This window comes from Corylus avellana, chromosome ca5, assembly GCF_901000735.1.
Source record: "Corylus avellana chromosome ca5, CavTom2PMs-1.0".
Classification (NCBI taxonomy): domain Eukaryota; kingdom Viridiplantae; phylum Streptophyta; class Magnoliopsida; order Fagales; family Betulaceae; genus Corylus; species Corylus avellana.
The window spans coordinates 31,516,523-31,526,166 of record NC_081545.1 but is presented as its reverse complement, the minus strand read 5'-3'; the positions used below and the strand labels follow the sequence as shown (position 1 = coordinate 31,526,166).

The window sequence follows — 9,644 nt, the reverse complement described above, 5'->3', positions numbered from 1 at the left end:
ATATGATAACAAGGTTCACAAAACTTACGGAAAAAACAATCGTTCACGAAAACAAAATAAGAGTATTTTAGTTTCTGTAATTTACTTTTTTCATATGCAAAACCAATAAAGTTTATCTAGAGCATTAATCACGTAGTCCAGGTTGCTATTCCTGGGTTGAATGTTAGAAAAGGTTGTGGTCCAGTGGTCCCTATATATTCTGAGTCTAATAATTCCAAAGACTTAACTTTCACACCATTGCTCACGTATTTTCCATCAGATAATTAAGCTGCATATATATGGTATAGCAGCCGTAGGAGAATTGGTCTTCCACACCATGCACTCGCTTACCCTCTACCTCTCCTTCCTCCATCTTCTCCTCACCCAGGCCGTCACCAAAACTCCGCCACCCTACGCTGCCACCGACTATTTTCTCCTCAATTGTGGCTCGTCCTCCGAGTCAACCTCACTCGATGGCCGTAACTGGGAAGGCGATTTCAACTCAAAGTTCTCACCCCCAAATATAGAAACCACATCAATTGCATCTACCCCCTCCCAACACGACCCTTCTCTTACCCAACTCCCCTACACCACTGCACGCATCTTTCACAACAAATTCACCTACTCCTTTCCCGTCTCGCCTGGCCTGAAGTTCGTCCGTCTCTACTTCTTCCCGGCCTCCTACTCTGGAGTCGATAAATCCAAGTCATTCTCCTTGGTCACCGCCAATAACTTCACCCTCTTAAGCAACTTCAGTGCCTTTCTTACCGTCTCTTCGATAGAACCTCCTGTAGCCACCGTTATCAAAGAATTCATAATCCCTGTGTTTCACACTCAGTTTCTCAACATAACCTTTATTCCATCTCCAAGCTCTACGCCTTCATTAATGGTATAGAGATTGTTTCTATCCCAAATAATCTCTATATGCACAATAGGGATGATGTAATGATCACCATGGTAGATTACAACATACCCTTCTATTTCGACGAAACCACTGCTCTTGAGACCATGTATAGACTAAACGTGGGGGGCAACGATATCTCGGGCGTAGACGATACTGGGATGTTCCGGACTTGGCGTCAGGACTCACAGTATCTGTTTGGCCAGATGAAAGGGCTGACAACTTACAGCCAGCCTGATGTTAAGATACAGTATACTACGGACACACCGGCCTATACTGCGCCGGAGATTGTGTATAAAACTTTTCGTACAATGGGTCTGAATCTTACGGTTAACTTGAATTCCAACCTCACGTGGATCTTCACGGTTGATGGCGGGTTTAACTATCTTTTTAGGTTTCATTTCTGCGAAACTATGCTAGAGATAGTGGAAACGAATGAACGGGTTTTTAACATATTCATAAATAATCAGACAGCACAGGAACAAGCGGATGTGATTGAATGGAGCGGCGGTACCAGAATTCCTATATACAGAGAGTATGTTGTGTTGGTCCCAATTGGAAACAAGGCCAAACAAGATTTGTGGCTTGCGCTACACCCTGACTTGGATATTAAACCACCTCCTGTAACCACCAGTGCCATCTTGAACGGCGTGGAAATATTTACGTTGAACCGATCAGACGGTAGTCTTGCTGGGCTCAACCAGGAAGTGGAGGGGGTTACCACACTCCCGACCCCGGAACCCAGAACAAAACTAAAGGAGAAAACAAAGAGGTTGTCGCCGACGATAGCCATTATCATAGGAGGTGTTGTTGGTCCACTCTTAATTCTTTTTTTAGTGACTTTCCGGCTGAGTAAGAGAGCCAAGGACATCGGCTCCACCGGTGTAACTTCATGGTGGGGTCTATTTTCTTTCACTAAGACCAAGTCAACTAAGACGCAGGGCTCATCTTTACCTTCCGAATTATGTCGTAAGTTTTCGTTTGCTGAAATCAAAGCTGCCACAAACGATTTCGATAAGGTTTTAATCATAGGGGTTGGAGGGTTTGGCAACGTGTATAAAGGGTACATTGATGATGGGACCATCTCAGTTGCAATCAAACGGCTGAAATCTAGTTCACAGCAAGGGGCTCATGAGTTCCACACCGAGATCGCGATGCTCTCCCAGCTTCGTTACCTCCATCTTGTTTCTCTGATTGGATATTGTAACGAAGGTGATGAGATGATACTCGTCTACGATTACATGGCCCGTGGGAGTCTACGTGATCATTTGTACAACACCGATAATCCACCTCTTCCGTGGAAGCAACGCCTTGAGATTTGTATTGGTGCGGCTCGTGCTTTGAACTATCTTCATACGGGCGCAAAGCAAACGATCATTCATCGTGACGTAAAGACAACAAATATCTTATTAGATGAGAAATGGGTTGCCAAGGTATCTGATTTTGGATTGTCCAAAGTAGGTCCCACTGGCATGGCCAATTCCCACGTCAGCACGGTGGTGAAGGGTAGTTTTGGGTACATGGACCCAGAGTATTACAGACGTATGCAATTGACTGTGAAGTCTGACGTGTACTCGTTTGGTGTAGTTTTGTGTGAAGTAGTGTGTGCAAGGCCGCCTATAATGCGTACAACAGATATAGCAATGGGGCTAGCGAGGTGGGCGCAGGAAATCTATCGCAATGGAAAGGTTGAAGAGATGGTTGATCCATCAATAAAAGGTGAAATAGGGATTCGGTGCCTGAAGAAATTTGTTGAGGTTGCGATGAATTGTTTACTTGACAACGGAATCGAACGGCCATCAATGGATGATGTGTTGGGGGGGCTTGAGTTCTCATTGCAATTGCAAGAGAGTGTAGACGAAGATGTAGGGCTTAATGTGGTTGAAATTGAGGCGTTGGCTGATGAGAAAGGTCTCTTCCCCAAGTCCACACTTAATGACAGTGATGACATGTCTAGTAGCAGCGGTGGACAAGTGTCAAGTAGAAATAGCAACAGCAGAGCGACCATAATGAGCAACGAAGACCAAAGTTTTGCAAGTACTAATCAGGATTCGGGCAAACTAATGTCCTCTAGTCCTTTGGGACAGTGTTCTTTGTGATTATGAATCTTAGCTGTCGGTGAAAGAAGGTGGTAGCTGAATTTTTATTTAGCCTTATTTGGAGTCATATATTGCGGACGAGGGTTTGTAATAAAGTCATTCTATTCAATTGTGTAGCAAATTAAATGATAGTTGTAGTGCATGTATCTGATTGAATCACTCTGAGGCATAGATTATGGGATTCTTCTACTTGGGTTTTGTCATAAGTAAGCTCAGAGCAAGATAATAAGTCAAAAGATTAAGCAAGTATGAGTTTTCATTAGAGTAATGTTAGAAACATTCATTTGAAAATGTTGATATGACACTCCTAATTAAATTTAATGGTTGGTTGAGAATGTCATGCCACCATTGTTGAATGAATGTTGAATATAATTATAACATATAGCATTTTTTATTTATTTATTATTATTTTATTGAACGTGGGAGAATGGAGAAAATGGATTTCTTTGTGACTATTTTTTTTTCCCTAATCAAATTGGGAAAGAGGGTACAAGTGATCAAAAAACTGAAAATGGGTGGGCTGAGCTCTCCTACAACAAACCTAAACACAAAAGATAACAGTGCAAATAAACAAAACAAAATTGGAAATAGGCCAAATAAATAGCTCAGACCGCATAAAGCGATTTTAAAGATACAAGAGCACATGAAAGATGACAAACCTCAAGAGTCATAAACTATTAGGTTGTATTGTTCCAACAGTTTCGCTTGGAAACCCAACGCCAATATCAAGATCAACGAAACGGTATTACAAAGAAAAATACTTGGTTGCATTAAAAAGGCTTAGTTAGGGTGGCTGGCCACCCCCAACCACCCTTTTTTATTTTTTTTATTTTTTTATTAATTTTTGATCATTTTAATTTTAATTTTATAATTAATAGATTTTAAATAATAAAAAATTAAAATAGGTCATACCACCTATAATTAAAATGACCAAAAAATAAACTTTTTTAATTCAACCTATCATTTTCCTGTTACAAAACACTCGCTTTTCTCTAGACAGAGGAAACGGATTTTTACATAATTCAAAAAGTGCTTTTCAAAATCACGGGCCGAAGATAAATAGTTGTAACAGGATTACAGGAAGTTGGGGGAAAGCTCAGGCCGTACTCCGAGTTTTAGGGGGTGTGCCCCCGTTGTAAAGAACAGATCGACTGGAAACGCCGTTACGGAAAGTACAAGCGCCTTACCGAGCCTGCCAAATGGTATTTTATTTTCCTTTTTAATTTTTGTCGTTTTCTGTTTCTCAATTTTTTTTAAGGACCGATTCAATTTCAATGTGCACTCGTTGATTTTGTTGTTGGATTGAATTACAGTCAGCGATGTTCAACACGCGCCGTTCTTCAGGCGTACCATAATCTCTGTACCGGTACTTGGTTTCGCTCTTTGAATTCTTTGTGGTTCTGTTTGGTGTCATTGAAACCGTTGTCCCACGAAACAGCAAAGAATTTTGTGCGAAGGCATATTTGAGAAAGTATTTTCTGTGAAACAAACAAATTGTGTACCTTTTTTCTTCTTTTGGCTGTTGGGTTTTGGTTGATTTTGGCATTGGGTTGATTTGGACGTAGGTTGTGCTAAGGCGCAGGGTGTATGAGCAAAGTGTTGTTCCCGTGTGGATCGTATAGTCGAAAGGTTTTTGTTTGACAAGTTATTTCTTTGAGTTATGTATGAATTTTTTTCCTTTTTATTGAGTGCTTTTGGTTTTTTATTGTAGAGATTCTTCAGAAGTAGAGGCTGAGCAAAAGTTGCTTGAGGACGTTAGTTGCTTTTCTCTTTGTTATAATTTGTATGCATTTTTTAAAAGAAGGCTCGATTTTTTGCATTTTGGAAGCTAATTGATGGGTTTGTGTGATTTTGTTCTAGGCAGTTAAGAATGCTCGAGAGAGAGACCGAAGGTCTCTGCTACGTGCAGTAAGTTCTTTAAAGCAATGCTTTTCATCCCTTTTCGTATTTGTATTTGCTTAGGAGTATAAAGATTTTATTTTCCCATCAGTTGTTTGTTATTAATTTCTTGTCTGGGTAAGAACAGAAACTTTATCCCATATTAATGAAGAATCTACCTTTTAGTTATTCATGAAGTCCTTATATCTCCAACCTTTTATTGAGAAATGATTAACAATGTTGTAGCTCCTAATTTAGATCATATGCCCTATTGTTTTCCAAGAGATTGTAATTGCTACCATACTCAAAGCTAAAATTGAATAATGTCTCTTTCTGTATGAAACTTCTAGATTCAAAATTTTCTTTGCAGTTGTTATGATAATTATATGCTTGTCTTGCTTGTAACCCGTCGAGAAATTAATTTTGGAATTTTCAACCGTTTTGGTGTTAAACCGTCCTCTTCCCTGGTACGCCAAGATTCACTTCCAGGAGATGGACATCACATCTGCAAGTTTTGAATTTTATTGTGCAAATTGCATTTTGAATCCCAAGTTGATAAGGCGTTTGCCCTTATACAACATACATCTCTTTTCTGTGCATTTTATTCAGTTTCTACCGGTATCTCAGGTTGTGTAATCTTTCCCGGTTATTGTTCTATTAATGGGTATTTCTAGTTTTTACCAAGTTGAGCATGTTTTGATGTGCACAGTTGGTGAACATTTCATGGATTTAGATCCTTTATCATGTCTTGACAGGGCGAAGCTAATCCAATAATAGTGCTTTTTGTACTTTATTGTTCCTTTTTGTCCGTTTTCTTCTGTAACATGTGGTATTATTTTCCTTTTATGTTGCACCAGATGAACAAAAGTAAATCTAAAAGTTCGGAGAAAACACCAACCGACAAAGAAGACAAGGTTAGGGAGTTATTTCCCGCTGCATCACTTGAGGAATATGCTAAGCAAAGCAGGAATGATAATGGTGATGATGACGACGACAAAGATGAGGACCTAATTTTGAGTTGAGGGATATAAACAGTGTGTCAACAGATGCTTATAGCTTGTGGGATCTCTTCCATGTTCCAACATGTACTACCAAGATACTGATTAAATTAGATATTTTTTTTGAAGATGTGCTGAAATATCAAATTTGCCAGAAATGGAGTCATTTTTTGTTAAGATTAAGAAGAATTTGTGACTTCTATTTTCTGTTTTTGCTGGTTGATCATTCTGTACAAGTGCTTATATATATATATATATATATATGTGTGTGTGTGTGTGTGTGTGTGTGTGTGTGACGCTGATGATTGCAACAACTTGATCTACCCTAGTGTTATGTACCATCGGACAAGATTTCAAAAGAAGATACTAAGTAATTATAAAAGAAGATCCTAAGTAATTATCTATTTATCTGGCATATCTTAAGATCAAGGCCTCCACTACCTGAGCCAACCCTTTGGAGGCATTGATCTTAAGATTTGCACCCTTCAAGGTCTAAGGTTCAACATCTCATGTATACAAACAATCGATTGGAGCTACACCCCCTCCTGAAAAGCTAGCGATTTAACCAGTTCCATCTAGAGAAACTTCTAAGGGTGCGGTGCACAAGACTGAAGTTTACTCTGGAAGGTGGGTCCGAAGGGCCCTGCTTCGAAGAGGTTTCAATTTGCTACTGTTATCTCAAATTACCGAGAGGACAGAAGGATAAAAGAAAATAAGATCTAAATGGGAAAAAAACGCACCGGAAAATGACTGCATCTCAAAAAAATCAAAATTATTTGCATTTACTGTGCCAAAGAATACACTTGCTAGTTGACAGCCTGGTATGGAGAAAGAAAATATCTAGCTGGAAAAATCTTATAAGAGTAAACAATCCTTTCCAAAAATTAGCAAAGTAATCTTGTTCCGGTAACCACAATGTTGGCTCCTTAATCAAAATAGCCACAAAAGCTTCAATATCAGCTATTCTGTCTCTGGAACTCTACAGCACAGCAAGCATTGTAGTGCCTATCCAAACAGTCACTGTCAACAAAATGATGAATCCCAGCCCAGTTTTGGACCAAAAATCGCTACCTCTCATGTCAGGAAGAAGCAAGGTTGTGGACCAGCAGTACATCACATCAAGTCACCTTTTGCACACAGGCGCTCTGAACAAGAAAAAAAAAAGAAAAACTCTTAGACAGGGAATAATAAACATGTAAATATACATCGAAGTTGTTTGTGTGAGTACACTTACACTTTCAAGAGAGAGAGAGAGAGACTCTGAAACCATGAATTACAATTTACAACATGCATTTTCATTTTGAGGAATTGATATATTTCACACACAGAAGAGGGGGGTGCTGAAAAAGAAGTTTGTTTTTCACCATTGAAGCTACATTTAGGGTGCTGAAAAAGAAGTTTGTTTTTCACCATTGAAGCTACATTTATACAAGGTTTCTCAAAGACGAAAAAGAAAATGTCATGGGTAACATATCTGTAGGTTCCTAATTCCTATAATAGTTCCTCAGAGAAGACCAACTAAAAATCTCCAGTATTATGAAGAAAACATCCTGGAAAAATAATGACGAAAATATATACATAGTTGTATTCAAAAAAAATATATACATAGTTTGTTGTGCCCTAACATTCACAAGTTTTTTTAAGCCGGCCACATAAAGTAACAAAACACAAATACAAATAGATTTTGCATACTCTAGTTAACCATAAAATAATTTAAAGGAGGTAAGATGCATCATAGAAATTATACCATTTAGTGTTATCCATGGCATCTAAAGGCGTATATAAATCACCAATCAAGGATTCATTATATTGCCACATGAATCCTTCTTGTCCATATTGTTTTTGTACGGATCACGTAAACTGAATTATGTACGTACTCTAATTCAAATAAGCAATGCGTGCATTCAAAATTTATGATCCATCTTAAACCTCTATTAATTCAAGAATAATGCTATATATTTTTATTTCATGATATTGATGTGACAGTCCCATCAATTTTTTATTTTACCATGACTCTCTAATGATTAATATATTGGGACTATTTGGTCAGTATTGTAAGATAAAAATATAATTTTATAGCTTTACTCTAATATTTTCACTTGTATTAAATAAACCAGATATTAGAAAGCTATACTATCAAAGTATATAACAAAAAATTGCGTGGTTGTCATTAAAGTCGTGGTTAACGGGTCAAGGACCCTTTTTTCTTCTTTTGTTTCTGTTTTTTTTTTTTTTTTTTTAATAAGTAACGAGTCAAGAACTTTGAATGGCGTCTCGCTGTACCCATGAATTTGAATATGATAACAAGGTTCAAAAAAACTTACCAAAAACATTCAAGTTTAATCACATAGTACCCCAGGTTGCTTTTCCTGTATTGAATATTAGAAAGGTTGGTCCGGTGGCCCCTATTCTAAGTCCGAGTAATTGGTCAATACTAAAGCAAGAAGTTAGTAAAAGAGTTAATAACTCTAGCTAGCATTTTTCATCATCTCTGTTATCTTTTTTAGGATAATATTACACGCACAAAAGGAGACACAGGTATTTTGTACGTATATAACTTTTATCAATATAGTATTGCTTATAATTTTTTTTTTGTTTAAAAAAAAAAGCTAATAATAATAGTATTAATTAAGATTTAGGAAATCAGAATCTAGATAATTAGCTATTTATGGACGCAAGTCCAGAGGGTAATTTAGAGATAGAGTACTATTCTTTAATGGTAAATTATACTTATCTCATTTAACATATATAGTTTATCATCACCCAATTAACAGTTTTTTTTTTTTTTTTTTGTGTCAAATTTTAAATGACTCCATTGGCCTCTCCAATTTGGTGAGGAGCGTGGAGCCAGCCAGCCAGGGTCGACAAAGGAATAATAACACCAAATACAAGGCTGCTGAGCAAGTCTAAAGTATCTCTTACAAGTTCAGCAATCGTTTTCGGGGAATAATTTGAAGATTTTTTTTTTTTCTTTTTTTTTTTCACAAGAGGGGAGGAAGAATTCAAACTAATAACCTCTATTTCATGAGGCATGGTCCCTAGCCAATTAATCTTTGATGACAAATTAATTTGAAGATAAATATGCAATCAAAGACATCACTTGTTCACTTGTAAGACTTTTCTTCCAAAACGACAACCAGACTAGGACATTTGGAAAAAGAAAAAGGAAAGGGAAAAGGAAAAGGAAAGAAAAAAAGGCCGGAGGTCCATTTCTATTAGTCATGCTTGCTAGCCAGGAACGACATCTTTTCAGTGTTCTGCCAAAAGACTTATACAGAGTCTTTTTCGCACACTTCTCACGCGTTCAAAAAAAGATATTAGTATCACTGATCACCAAAAAAAAAAAGGAAAAAAATCATATATCTATGAATACATTAATCAAAAAGAGAAATCTAGATATAAAGGTTTAGACATATAATTTTATTACTTAATAGTAAAAGAAAAAACAAATCAATTTAAAGAATTGAATACGTGAACATTTTCTAAAAAGAAAGAAACTATTTTCTGTTTGATTTTCGAGAAATAGTTTAAAGTTAATATTCAAGTTTTGGATACTTTTCCGCGAATGTCCCATGCATGTTGACTTGGTAGAGAAAGTATCGATCAGAGAGTAAATTTTGTGTGGTACCTGGGTTTAGGCATGACATATGAGGTATAAATATTGGCGTTTCTCAAGAGAGCAACGACATAATTAGTCCTTTTCCCTTAGGTCGTAGTCCAAGATAAACCTCCATCTTACCGGTCTTCTAAAGGCTAAAGGCAGCCGGGATGCCAATTAATTATCAAACC

General features: G+C 37.3%; 2 pseudogenes; both read left to right on the top strand.

Annotated features, from left to right (window-relative positions):
• Positions 1-214: 214 nt before the first annotated feature.
• On the top strand, positions 215-3,081 carry LOC132181196 (receptor-like protein kinase FERONIA; annotated as a pseudogene).
• LOC132182138 (uncharacterized) lies at positions 2,982-6,012 on the top strand (annotated as a pseudogene).
• The last annotated feature ends 3,632 nt before the right edge of the window (positions 6,013-9,644 follow it).